This window comes from Asparagus officinalis, chromosome 2 (genome assembly GCF_001876935.1).
Source record: "Asparagus officinalis chromosome 2, Aspof.V1, whole genome shotgun sequence".
NCBI classification, from domain to species: domain Eukaryota; kingdom Viridiplantae; phylum Streptophyta; class Magnoliopsida; order Asparagales; family Asparagaceae; genus Asparagus; species Asparagus officinalis.
Window position 1 is genome coordinate 46,270,893 of NC_033795.1, and position 15,263 is coordinate 46,286,155.

Here is a 15,263-nt window from a genome sequence, read left to right on the forward strand (position 1 = left end):
GTAATTGCTAATCTAATCCGATATCGATGCCAAATTAAAACTTATTAACTAATATATCTTAACAATGTGATATACAATGAGATATGCAAGAATATACAATTAAACTAAGGGCAATATAAACACGAGACAAAGACGATAAGAAAATATACAAGAGAATAAGTGCGCCAATGCCAAACACAAACACAAACAAATGATCAAGGAGTTCGGTCACCCTCGACCTACATCTCCGCTCCTCACCCGCAAGGAGAATCTCCACTATTAACCAAAAAGCTATACAATCAGTTTTTAATACTCACCGATAAACGTTTATAACTCACACGATTGTCAATACACAATAGACTCCTCTAAGTGTTGGCCTAGCCCATGTCACCTTCGTCAAGTGCTCGGAATTACAACCTCTCCCTAAATTTACAACCGATGTCACTCCTCTTGGAATTGACCCCGTCTCGTACCAACCACTTCTCTAAATGTCATTATGTATTACAATGTGTTTCTCTCAATGTAAGTGCAAATACAAGGTTTGTTCTCTAATATAAATGAGAATAAAAATTAAGCTCACTCTCAAGGAATCACTCACCATAACCCAAATATAAAATTAGTGAAAAATACTTAAGCTCAAATTAGTTGTGTGTGAAATCAATAAGTAAGAGTAAAACAACACTCGAATTAATCTAACAAGTGTAAATATCACAATTGAAACATAAATAAGCTAGATAATTTAGTTTGGAAAAATTCTCTGATGTAGGCAAAGAGTTGTAGAGGATGATTTGAGGTTGAGTGCCTCAAAATGAAATTTTGATTCTCCTCTTTGTGAAACTATCTTCACACAAACAAACTTTTGATTTTTCTTAAACCTTTTGAACAAAACTTGCAAAAATTGTTAAAAACTTTAATAATATGAAACTAAGTGTTGAGGACTATTTATAGTCTCATAACACATCAGTTTAAACCAGAAAGCACAAAAAACTAGGCAAAACCAACAAAAAACAAAATCTAAAAAGTAGCCGTTATAATGCAATGGATACCTGATTGGTCGACTGATAGACTTGTGTTAGTCGATCGATGGGTGTCTATCGGTCGACTAATACAAGTGCGTCGATCGACCAAAAAACCTTGAGAACTTAGATACTGAATACATTTTTCTGGCCAGTCGACCGGTACAACATGTTTGGTCGACCGAAGCTAATAAAAACTAATACTTTAAGATTTTAAAAATCTGACTTTTGAAATACAATTAAAAATAACAATTAAATTGCAAAAATAGTAAAATTTTGGGAAATATTTATAAACATGAGAACAAACATGTTTGAGAAGAAATTATTGAATTTTCATTTTGTGTTTGTGAAAACTCATCATTTTGCAAAAGAATTAAAAACACGAGTTCATAATTGCTTGTTTTTGACACAATGACCATATGCAAATTTGAAAAACTATTTAAGTAGAATAATTGACTTAATAAGAGATATGAAACATTGTCGTTAATCCAATAATCTAAAAACTTAATATTTTCTCAAAAACATGTACGTGTATGAATTGAGCTTATATGTATAATGCACAAAGTATAACTCTAAGCTATTATATCCAAGATAATGATCTTTGTTTGAGCTCAATCTTGGTGACAGATGAAGCAATGTGAAATCACAACATGAATTATTATAATTGGCTTCATTTCGGTTTCCTCTAACTTCCAAAGGATGTCATCGTTAAGCTTAATTCCAACCAACCGCCAACCGAGGATCTTTGTGTAGAATACCTAACAAGCAAATAAACACTCGACAAATATTGTTAGGAATTGTTTATTAATCATCAAAACTAGATTAGATAGTAGGCTCATAAACATGAGACCTGACAACCTCTGCTTCTGAATGGTGGCGACATTAAGCATATCTAAAATGTTCCCCACATCTTCCTTCCACTTATGTGCCACAAGTGAATTTGATGTGCCGTGGAACTCTGGAGCTCTCATCTTCTGGTACCTCTCCACCAAACAGAGCCAAGACTCCTATTCTGCGGCTCTTTTAATACTTGGTTGTGATGTGGTTTCTGGTGTTGCCTCTACAATTGGTTTAGTTAGCGGAACCTGATTCGCCATTCGCTCCTCAATCGCTGCTAACCGGGCTATAAGCGGAGCTATGAGATCGATCAGATACTGTGGATCCTATTGCGGCTTAGGCTCTGGATCAGCTTGCCCAACTCCCTAAGCACAGATTCCTCTACGACAATGTCCTCTTCCCGACATCTATAAGTCCAGGAGTAGAGCTTATTAGACACAGTAAATGAGATCTCAAGCATATATAACATAACATATAACAATAGGAAAATCATATTACACATCATTCATAACATACTTTATAATCAAAGTAAGATAGTTGTCATAATTTTTTTTCATAATTTTCGAGGTATACGTATAACGTCCTCACTCAATCTAGGAATTCTTAGCGAACTCTATACATGAATCCTAGGAAACTCTATCCTAGATCCATGACTCGATACAGGATGATCCTAAGGATGCTGGAACTAGAGCTCTGATACTAACTGTGATGCCACTGGTTTCACACAAGGTTACAGTCCTACGTGAACCTAAAAATGTTAAACCTACTATGTACTCACACTGTACAACAACACATTTTACCATCACAGTAGTATCTCTCTAGTGGAATCAATAATAAACAAGTGTAGGTACAAAGAAGATAAAATAAAAATAAGAATGCAATGAACATGATAAAGGCAGGAGATATTAAAATAATAATTATCATGTTCCAGCTGAAATAAATGAAGTATAACTGATGTCCGAAATATAGATGAAATATCTCAATACATAAGAGTCAACTAAAATAGTACTAAGGCACACAACCTTCCAAAATAAAATACAACTCTAATATCTGAAACTAAACCATAATTACTATGGAGCACAAATAAACTACTAATAATAAATAATGATGGAAGCTAAGCCGAAATTCCTTCAACCTACAACTATCTGGGCACCTGACTTGCTACCTGAAAAGAGGGGAAACAACAAGCATCAAAACACTAGCGAGAACATCTCCACCGCCCCCAGAGGAGGGGGTAGGTGTAGGAAAATACAAGTTAGTATATATAGATATATAAAATATCTATCCAGAACTAAGAGGAATTAAGATTTAGAAATCCACAACACGAGAATTAGTACGTCCAACAAAATTATCCAGACAAGGAAACCCTCATGTATATACCATGTCTCAAATTATGAATCGCTAAATCCCAACTCTAATTCCTATGAATAAAATAATAAATAAAAGAACAACACATTGCCAAATCTCATCCAATATAAGTCATGTCAAAAATAATGCACTCTACCCTTAGTAGATGGCACAACAATAAGGACAAATATCCGTCAAGATACGTTGTGTATATATATAACACAGCCTTATTCTCTACTCACGAAGTGAGTAACATGGGATCAAAGCACAAACTCAAAACTGTGCGGAGAATAGGCATATCAGCCTAAACCCGAAAACCAATGATGGCTTGGACACCCTACGGAGAATAGGTTTATCAACCTAAGCCCAGATACAATGTGCCTCAAACACCCTATGGGCCGGGAATAGGCATATTAACCTAAATCCGAATACAATGTTGCAACATAGAGTGTAGTTCAACCACGGTCTCATTGCGTGAAAACCAACTAACGCACTCTGAGTGTAGTGTAGTAGCGATCTCATTGCGAGAATACTGACTAACCCCACTCAAGCATCCACAACTATCATAAACTGAAACAAAGTCACTCAATATCTTGACAAATTCAACATGTTAGATTTCACACCTCAACCGATCGTGCAAACACAAACCTAATACGTGTACTCCAGTGGCCAAACACATGTCTTGTTGTGCGGAACTGAACTTCGTGTTCACAATCAACTTACGTGATAAAAACATCAAGTTCACAAATAACACTAGACCGGTCGACTGATGTATCGTCATCGGTCGACCACCGATATGCACAAAGCATGCACAAAACAATTCAGCCTTGACCGATCGGCCGATGCTTGTGCTTTGCTCGATCGACCAGAGGTAAGTCTTCAATTTCCTGTAAACATCTGATTTTTTCTTACAAAAATCAAAATCTTCATATAAATACATGTTTATAATCATGTTTTAATGTATTTAAGGTTCATACCACTTTATGAAAACACATATATAAATATTTGAAGGGATTCACTAACCCTAACATGATTATATTTATAAATTCTTCATGAAAACAACTAACTTTATCAAAATCTTATATTTGATCTGTATAAAATCTTAAACCCAAATCAAAAAATCCGTTTTATAATTTTTTAAATCCAAAGGATCAAATCTTTATATCATACAAGTTAAAGGTGTTATCTTTAATCATAGATAGGTTTTAAAAAAAATCTGATAGAACCAAATAAAACCAAGTGAAAAACAAGGGATGGGTTTGGAGGAGATGAAACTCGCCTCAACATGTCGTGTTGAACTTCCACACATGTGTGAGAATGATCATCCTTCACCAAAAGCCACAGATCTTGCCCTCCTCTAGATTCTTGCTTCTCAAAGCTCACAAAACTTACAAAATAAACTCTAGGGTTTTTGAGTGGAGAGGGTGGCTTTTGTTCATGTGAAAATATGAAGAAAAAGGGAAATTTTCGGTACATATACTCATATATATACAGACAAACCCGAAATTAAATAGTTTGACCCAAAAACCAAATCCTACCTGGAATCTGCTTATCATCAGCCGACTGATTTGTTTGGGTCGGTCCACCAACCTATGTTCATCGGTCGACTGGTTTACTAGGACCGGTCGACCGACCAGAACACAGAAACGGACTTATAGGCTTTTCCATTTATGCATATTTACTCTTATATACATACATATATGTACTTACTCAATCTCAAATCGATTACTAACATATTCATTCATCCTAGAATAGTATCAAACATGATAAAAATTATTTAATATTATTTTTTTCACTATTTATTGAAATTTACGGGGTTTTGCAGCGAAGAAGAATGCAAAACAACTCAAAAAAAGGACTTGTACTATCTCACTGTTGGCGAGACAGTCTCAGCTGTCTCACATGTGCGAGACAATGTAGACTGTCTCACACATGCGAGATAGTGAAGGCTGTCTCGCCAACTGCGAGATAGCCTCCCAAGTCTTTAGCACATTTTATTTAGTTTTGTGGGGTCCACTTGGCTCCATAACTGCTTGGGATCACTCATTAACATTAATGTACAGTTACATCCTAGAAATATGCCCACTACCCATGCAAAATGCGACATTAATGGGCAGTTACAAAGTCCTTGAAGCTGTCTCCTTTGGCCGAGACAGTGGACACTGTCTCGCCCACATGAGACAGTGACCACCAATTGTTTTGACTCCTACTTGAGGGTTATGACTGCCAATGGCTATAAATCCCCTTTGGCACACTTGTGCACAAAAAAAAAGACGAGGAGAGAGGCTAGCATTTGGCGAAATTTGAGAGCAAGAGAGAGTTCTTCATCCACTCTCGTGCATTCTCGATAGTCTTTTGGTGTTTCTTTGAGTTCAAACTTAGATTTGATCTTGAAAAGAATACTTGTCTTACCTTGCTAAGACACTTACTTCTGTTCTTGTTCCCCCGTTAAAACATTAACTTCAAGTCTTCTTCATATCCGACTTGGAAATGTTGCTCATGGTCCACGGATAACGCATCTTCGGTAGAGACAAAGAAATCTACGCAAGCAGAGACTACTATGTAGGAGTTTCTGTATATGTTACTAGGGAGCACAATTTTGTTTTCTTTGTAAAGAAGAGAGTTACACATGTAAAGATTATTCTTGTGTTTCTTTTAAACGATTTAATGGAAGAAACAAAGAAAATTGTTCCCGAAGGAAATATGCTGGCGACCACAGTGAGAGCCAATAGTCTCATCATTAAGACTATAGTGTTGTAGCCTAGCAACGTTCAAGTTGGTTCAATAGTCGAAAACGAGTTCGATGAAGCTAAGTTCGAGGAATATCTCTCATTGTCTTCATGAAGGTCCACTTCCCCCCGCAAGTGCAGGAGGATCTCCTCATCGAAGAAGGTTTTCTAGTCTTCCACACCAATGAAGACTCAAGGTGACAACTCTCATCCAACAGTTGTTGAGGCTTCCCCTCGCAATATTATTTTGGTAACTAACAAAGCTGGAGATTGTGCTCACGACTCCTCCTCCATAGTTAAGGAGTTGTTCAAAAAAAATGAAAGTTCACCAACTCTAATGAAGAGGGCTCGTTAGAGACAATACTAGCACAAGGCTCATTAGTTTACAAGGGCATTGGAATAGATGGATGGAGTATGCTACTACGCGGACTTGAGTCACGGGAGCGTCAAGCAACTGAACCACTCCAACAACAAGCTATCGATACTTCCTTCAAGCCATCAACCGAGGAATAGGATCTCGTCAAGAGGACTCATTCAACGAAGAAGGAGCGCATCCATATGCACTATGCACTTGCTATGCATTCTCGTGCTCTTGTGCGAAAGGCATAAGAATTGAAGAAGAAAGAGATGGCAAAAGAACCATCAACATCCCGCAAAGTTTGGATTCCAAAGTCTTAACTTGCACAAAATCAAAATCCAGAGACAACCAGAAACTATCCCTTTGGCCGAGATAGTGGCACTTGTCCCGTCCAAAGAGCCTTTGGCCGAGACAGTTTCCACTGTCTTTCCCAAAGGTCTCTTTTCGCAGGCACTTATTTTCCTCCTTTGGCTTCTGTTCTAGGTTCCATTCTAGGTTCATCTTTGGCTTCTTCCACCATGCCTCCAGTGAAGCTTGGGTCAGCCCTGACTTATCAAAGTTTAAAGTTACAATGGCAGACTGCTTTGGTCCTTAGCATGAGGATCAAGACAAGGCACCAATCAAAGAGCACTTGGGTCTAGTTATCAAAACCCAAGGAGCTCCTCAGACTGGGGGTCGTACACAGACTCCTATCAAATTGATCATTGCACAATGGTGTCCCGCTGTCTCCAAACAAACTAGGGCACCTCAACATACTTGTTCAAGCACTGTGCACAAGAGGGACACAGAGGCCTCCCTTTATAGGAGAATTCCAGTCACCTCCCACCTGGGGGTCCGTGTTGAACCCCAAGAGTTTGTTAAGACAACACTCCTACGAGGGGGTGGTTTTAAACATACGAATCATGACATGATGAAAGAGGATCATCTCGTGACCTTGGATCTTTCAAAGGCAACAACAAGTTGTCCTGAGAATGTTAATAAGGTTCAACATTCCCAAAAGAAGACATGTCTATCAAATAAAGATGACGTTATACTTAGGGATAGAAGAAAAATCTACGAGGAATCGCACCAACAAATGGTGGGGTGCTTTGCTTACCATGCTGATGAATTGTATTATCAGTATGGAGGTGTGAGCACAACTCGAAAGAGGACTATTCAAGAAGGAAGTTCCCATTGTTCGTGCGAGAGGCTTATTAAAGTAGTACTTTCAGAGTGTAACTGCCCCAAGCAAAAAGCCATTCCACGAAGAGTCTCGGTATTCCAAAGACTTTCCACACCATCAACTGAAGCGTCATAACCTAAACTAAGAAGCTTCGGAAAGAGAAGATTCGCCACCCAAGTTGATGAGTTACCTGAAGTAACCATTAACATGGCTGGCAAAGGAGAAGGAAAGTCTAAACGACATTCAACTAACTCTGATCCCGACTTCACCCAGAAGGAAGAGTTGATCCAAGAATCTCTCAGAGAATGTCTCGGCTTTAGCTAAGAGCTACCAAACATAGAGACTATAGGAGGATGCATGAAGGAACATCTTTAGATGATAAACTTTCAGACGCTTGCTCCATAATTGCTTCTGATGATACAATGTACAACATAAGGCAAGCTAGAGAAGTGTTCACGATCACTCCTGAGCACGTGGCCTAAATACTTCATGAACCTCTAACTAAACAATGAGAAGAGATTAGAGCTGAGATGAAGACAGAGATGGAGTTGGTTATGCAACAAATGGGAGAGTTGTAGGCTCAAAGACCATCACAACCTGAGTCAAGTCAGCGGGCTGAGTCTAGTCGTCGCACTACACCTATCATGCCCACTCAAATCAATACTAATGACATCGAACCATAAGTGGATGAAGTCATTGCTGCCGATACACCTCCTAATAACAATAATGCTACAAGTGGGGGTAATCCAGTTGATCCTCCCCAGCATCATCCAAAGAAAGATGCGGGCAAAGATAAGAAAATGATGAAAGAGCTTGAAAGCAAAGTCAATGCCTTGATTTCTGCTTAAGAGGTATTGAAAACCGGCATCCCGTGTCCTACCCAAGGGAGTAGGAGTCAATCCCGTACCCACTGAAGTTAAATCTAATTAACTTCACACCGTTTGATGGGAGAGGCTCATTAACCCAACATTTGATCTACTTCAAATCTCATTTGGGTATGATCTCTGGAAATGAACCTTTGATGATTCGGTCATTCATGAGAACCATTCACGGGGCCGCCTTCGATTGGAATTAACGTCTCAAGCTAGGAAACATCAACTGTTGGGATGACATGAAAAATTTGTTCCTCAACAATTTCTTTAATGATGACACTGAAATGTCAATCGGAACCCTTCTAGATGAGAAGCAGAAAGATGAGGAATCGGTTGACAATTTTGTTAAACGCTTCCAAAACCAGGCCATGAATTGCAGAGATCCTATGATGGAAGAATTTATATTGCAGACCTGTCATAATAATCTCTTCCTTGATGTGTTGGAGGCCATGGGGGTGGTACCATCGAAAACATGGAAGGAGTTGAAGCTACATGGAGAACAAGCCGAACGCTTTCTCAAAAGAAAGAAGATTGAGAGAGGTCAACCGACGGCTAATTCTTTGAAGCCAAATTTTACTCCTCGTGGTAGGGAAAAGGTACCTATGACTATTGTTGATGCTCATCAAACATCAAAAAACCAATCTTAGAGGCAACAAAAGACCCTAAATTCGAGATTCCAGAGGGTATACACCTTCAAAGATGACGAAGTTTCGGCCATCTTCAAGTACATCCTTGACAACAAAAAAGTCAAGCTGTCACCTAATTACAAATCAAGAGGAAGCTAACAATACTTCTGACCTAAAGTACTGTGTGTATCACATTGTTGGCCTTCTTGTTTTGATGATGTTTAACAAACAATTTACTTCTAATGTTGTTTGTATAGTATTTGTATAATTCTATTTATTATAGACAAATAACATGTTAGAGGATGGATGGAATTGCGCATTCACGATCATATCCAATGGAGGTTGGCGGAATTGTGGAGTGAAACCAATGCAATTCAAATTGAAGATCCAAGTTCTAGCTTCATACGCAAGTGTACCAAGTTGAGCTAAATCGAAGATCATTCAAGCTTGGGTATATTTAGTTTAGGTTTTATATTATGTGTGTTAGTACTTTAAGCTCAATCATATATACACACACGTATTTGGTTTTTATATATATAGTTATATATATATATACAAGTTTTTGTTTATGGATTTAACAATTATTGTATACATATTTTATTAAGTCTATAAAATCATTTCATAGGGTTTCAAAACATTGTTTATGTCAAAACATCAAATTTCATGTATATCACATTTTCATGTTTTGGACACACTTGCAAAATACATGAGTTTTCACAAATAGGAAACTCAATTTGAGAAATTCTTTTTCTAACATGTTCAATTTCATGTTTATAAATGTTTTCCAAAGTTTTATCAATTTTGGAATTAATTTGTTATGTTAATTTAAATTTACAAAATCAAGTTTTTAATAAGCTCATGTTCGTGCACATGTTCGTGCATGTTTTTGCAAAACTGATGCGTTTTCACAATTGGGAAATACAATTTGAAACATTTCTTCGTTTACATGTTTATCATCATATATACAAATATTTCCACAAGTTTTACTTATTTTTGAGTTATTTTGTTATTTTCAATTGAATTTACAAAACCGAGTTTTCTGCTGTTTTTTTCAGAAACTATATATCTGTATTCAAACATTTATTTCTCTCAACTGGGAAGTGATATTTCAGAAAGTATTTCCCTAATATGTTTATCTACATGTATATAACTTCCCCTCAAAATTTAATGATTTTTGGAATTAATTTACTATTTTTAATTGATTTTACAAAGTCAGATACATAAATTACCAGAATCTGTCAAAATTAGAAACTGTTCGTGAAAAGTGTGGTCGACTGCTACAGTCACCCATACTATAGTGCGGTTGACCACCATGGTTGACCGTCTACAGTATAGAGAGTAGTTTTGCAGTTTTATTTATCGCGGTCGACCGCCACAGTCGACCGCCGAAGTTACCGTTGCACATTAACGGTAACTTGCTGATTTTTGTTTTTTAGTGGGTGTTTGGGGTTTTTTGAGTTGTTTTCTTCAAGCCTATATATACCCCTTTGCCATAACTATTTTTCACAACTAAGAGATGTTTTAAACAAGTTTTTACAAGGGTTTAAGTTTATTTAATTGTTTGTTTACAAAATTGGGTTTGTGAAGATTGTTTCACAAGAAGAGGAGATTAACATGGGTTTGAGCTTTCAATTTCACATCTCCATCTCTCTTGTTCTAGAGAAGTTTTTCTAAACTTAATTATAGCTTTGTATTTATATTTGTTATTGATTATTATCTTCATTAAGCTAGATTTATATTGAGTTTACATTTGATTTTGTTGATTTATATTTGTTATTGATTATTATCTTCATTAAGCTAGATTTATATTGAGTTTACATTTGATTTTGTTGTTTCTCATTGTTTATCTTCATTAAGCTAGATTTATATTGAGTTTACATTTGATTTTGTTGTTTCTCATTGTTTGCACACATAACCATTGAGCTTTAGTATTTTACACATGTTGTATATTTGGGTTATGGGGAATGTATCATTGAGAGTGAGCTACATTGTGTTCCTATCTATTATAAAGAACAATTTATTTGTATTGTGAGTATTATTGTGAGATACACTTTGTAATACACTTGTACACCGAGAGGAGCGTGTGGTAAGAGACGGGGTCATCCCAAGAGGAGTGGGGTAGTGCCTAGAGGTAGGTATAATTCCTAACACTTGAGGGAGACACGAGCTAGAGACCAACACTTTAGAGGGTGTAATGTGTGATTACAAGAGTGTGAGATTGTAAAGTTTTCGGTGAACTAGAAAACCGAGTGTGAGGTGTAAACGTTATTCGGGTGAGCGTAGAAAACCCGGTTGTGATAGTGGAGATCTCCTCGAGGTGAGTAGCGGAGACGTAGGTCAAGTGGTTAGAACGAACTCCGTGATTATATCATTTTATTTGTGATTGCATTGGAGTACCTATCCTTGTATTCATACCTTATATCGCCTTTGTGTATTGCTCTTCATATTGACCTATCATATTTGTAGATTGTTTATTTCCCTTTGTATTAGTTTATATATATCCTTGCATATAATTCACTATATATCTCATTGCTAGGATATTGCTCTTTGGTTATATTGCTCATTCTTGCTTATAACATATTGTATATCTATTTTACAAGAATAACTTGTTAATTAGTTTTAATTAACATAAAATCGGATTAGATTAGCATAAGATACTAATCACCCCCCTCTAGGATCTAACAATTGGTATCAGTGCATGGTGCTCTTTGATTTAAGGTCTAATCACCTTGAGTTAAAGATCCAAGTTATCTTATTTGTGCTAATCTAGTTATGATTGTATTTGTCTTGCTTGCATTGATTCACATATATATCATGAATATGGATGCATTTCGTTTAGGCTATGATCCAAATATTGCTCCAAAATATAGAAATTTCTCTTTTGCTCAATGGTTCTCTAAATTTAAAATATTTGTTGAATCTAAAAATATCGACTTATGGGAAGTTATTGATTGTGCTTATATTGTGCCTATATTGGAGAAATCCAAGTGGAGCAATCATGATATGAAAATGTTTACAAGAACAAGTTAGTGTTAGAATTCTTGCATAATGCTTTTGAACCATGTATTTCTAACGAACTTGCTCATTTTGATAGTGCTTACACGATTTGGAAACTTTTTGAAGCACATCAAGGAGATTTGGAGGAGATTCGATAAGTTATGGCAGAATCGACTTCAAGTGATAGAGGATCATCATGCACACAGCCATTAGGGGATAACTCTAGTGTAGTAAATCATTCGGAGTCTGATGATGATCTATCCATTAATGAACTCGCTTGTGCATATGAGAGATTATCACATGCCTATACAAAATTACAAAATAATTTTATTGATCTTAAAAGTAAGCATATTAGTTTAAAATTCGATCATGAGTTGTTAGCCTCTAAACTTGATGTCATTACTAAGGAGAATGCTACACTTAAAGAAAACAATGACATACTAAGTTTAGAAAATGAAAATTTGACTTTATCTATTGCTAGCTTAACTCATGCTAATAATAATGCCATGATAGAAGTAGAAATAATTAGAAATGAGTTTAATTCATTTAAATATGATCATGTTTCATCTACTTCTATTTCCAATACATGTATGCAAAATGATGAGTTGAGTCAAGTTAAACATCACATATCTTGTTTACATTCAACCTTAAAAACATGTATGGTAAATAACAAAAAGCTTATGGACTTGTGTACAAAGTCCCGTGTTAGCACTTCTAAATCAAACACACACTATGCACACTTGTATAACAAAGTTTATAAATGCTCAATTTATGGTCGTAAAGACCACCTTGTTAAATTTTGCTATGATGCACACAAACCTAAGATTGCTAATACTCCTAGTGCATCCCATCTAGATTCATCATCTTATATACATACACATTCACAAGCTCATTCTCACAATGCTCATCATAAGCATGCTAGTGTGTTTAAATGTGATCGTTTTGGTCAATTGGCAAGACATTGTTTTGATTTAAAAAGAAAATTAATTTTGCCAAATGTTTCTAGTAGACCACATATTTTTAAATGTGATGTTTGTGGTATGTTTGGACATCTTGCAAAATTTTGTTATGATATGTAAAAGCTTCTAAGTTGAAATATGTTCCAAATAGACCATTGTTTAATGATGTTTCTCATTTGTGAAATAATTTAAAAGAAAAATATTTATTTGCAAATGATTCCCGTGCACACCAACTTGGTCAACACAAATCATTTAACCCTCTTCATTGCACCTATTGCAATAAGAAAGGTCATGTGTACAATTTTTGTTTTGACCGTGTTAGTGCACCATATGCGCCCAAATAGGTTCATAACCCTGGCTTTGAGCTTAAATGATAGGGGTCATGTCCCTTTGAGCTTAAATGATAGGGGTCATGTCCCTAAATTTCTTGGTACCAAGAAATCTTGGATACCAAAACAAATATGATTCTTAAACCATGAACTTTAGTGATTTTTATTTTTATTTGTTTTGGTTTTGAAAATTATGATTTGAAATCTTTGAATATGAAAACAATTTTTCTTTGATTAATTATTTTGTTTTCATGACTATTAGTTTTGATTTTAAATGAGAGCTTTGTAGTTATATACCCTCTGGGTTTATTGGGTATTTATTCCCAAATCTTGTTTACCGAATGCTAAAATATTTATATGGGTTGATACTAGTACAAGAGCTAGATATAATTACCTCTCTTGATTTTTAAAAATCAATGATGATTTGGTTTTATGTTCTTATATGATTTACTTGTGATTTATGATTTCATTGGTTGATATGTTTTCATTTGAAAACTTTTTACATGATTCTCATGTCTTCTTTCTTGTGATTTCATAAATCTATTTTATACATTGTTTTTATGTTTGTACATTTGAGACACTTTTTCATATTGATATATTTATATGTGATCTCATTATCCTCTTGTATGTGAGTGATATTCAGCATATTTTTTTATGCTTGCTCACATATTTGCCATGATATTTTATTGCATATATTCTATATGGCATTTTGATAGGGGGAGCAATCCTTATATTTTTATACTCACTCATGCATATTGATAGGGGAGCTTTCGCTCTCTTCCTTCTTTTGTTTTCCCCTTTTTGATGTTGTTAAAGGGGAACAAATATTATGAGTATATTCTTTTTATTTATATGCATGATAATTACAATATTGTATATTTATTTCCTTTCATGCATATATCCTTTTTGTAAATTGCTTGTCATTATCAAAAAGGGGGAGATTATTGGCCTTCTTGTTTTGATGATGTTTAACAAATAATTTACTTCTAATATTGTTTGTGTAGTGTTTGTATAATTCTATTTATTGTAGACAAATAACATGTTGGAGGATGGATGGAATTGCGCATTCACGATCATATCCAATGAAGGTTGGCAGAATTATGGAGTGAAGTCTATGTAATTCAAATTGAAGATCCAAGTTCTAGCTTCATCCATAAGTGTACCAAGTTAAGCTACATCGAAGATCAATCAAGCTTGGGTATATTTAGTTTAGGTTTTATATTATGTGTGTTAGTACTTTAAGCTCAATCATATATACACACACGTATTTGGTTTTTATATATATAGTTATATATATACACAAGTTTTAGTTTATGGATTTAACAATTATTGTATACATATTTTATTAAGTCTAAAAAATCATTTCATAGGGTTTCAAAATATTGTTTATGTCAAAATATCAAATTTCATGTATATCACATTTTTATGTTTTGGACACACTTGAAAAATACATGAGTTTTCACAAATGAGAAACTCAATTTTGGAGATTCTTTTTCTAACATGTTCAATTTCATGTTTATAAATGTTTACCAAAGTTTTATCAATTTTGGAATTAATTTGTTATATTTATTTGAATTTACAAAATCAAGTTTTTAATAAGCTCATGTTCGTGCACATGTTCGTGCATGTTTTTACAAAACTGATGCGCTTTCATAATTGGGAAATGCGATTTAAAAAATTTCTTTGTTTATATGTTTATCATCATATATATAAATATTTTCCAAAGTTTTACTAATTTTGGAGTTGTTTTGTTATTTTCAATTGAATTTACAAAACCGAGTTTTCTGCAGTTGTTTTTAGAAACTATATATCTGTATTTAAACATTTACTTCTCTCAAATGGGAAGTGATATTTCAGAAATTCTTTCTATAACATGTTTATCTGCATGTCTAGAACCTTCCCTCTATATTTAATGATTTTTGGAATTGATTTACTATTTTTAATTGATTTTACAAAGTTAGATACATAAATTTCCAGAATCTGTCAAATTCAGAAACTGTTCGTGAACAGTGTGGTCGACCACTACAGTCGCTCGTGCTACAGTGTGGCTCG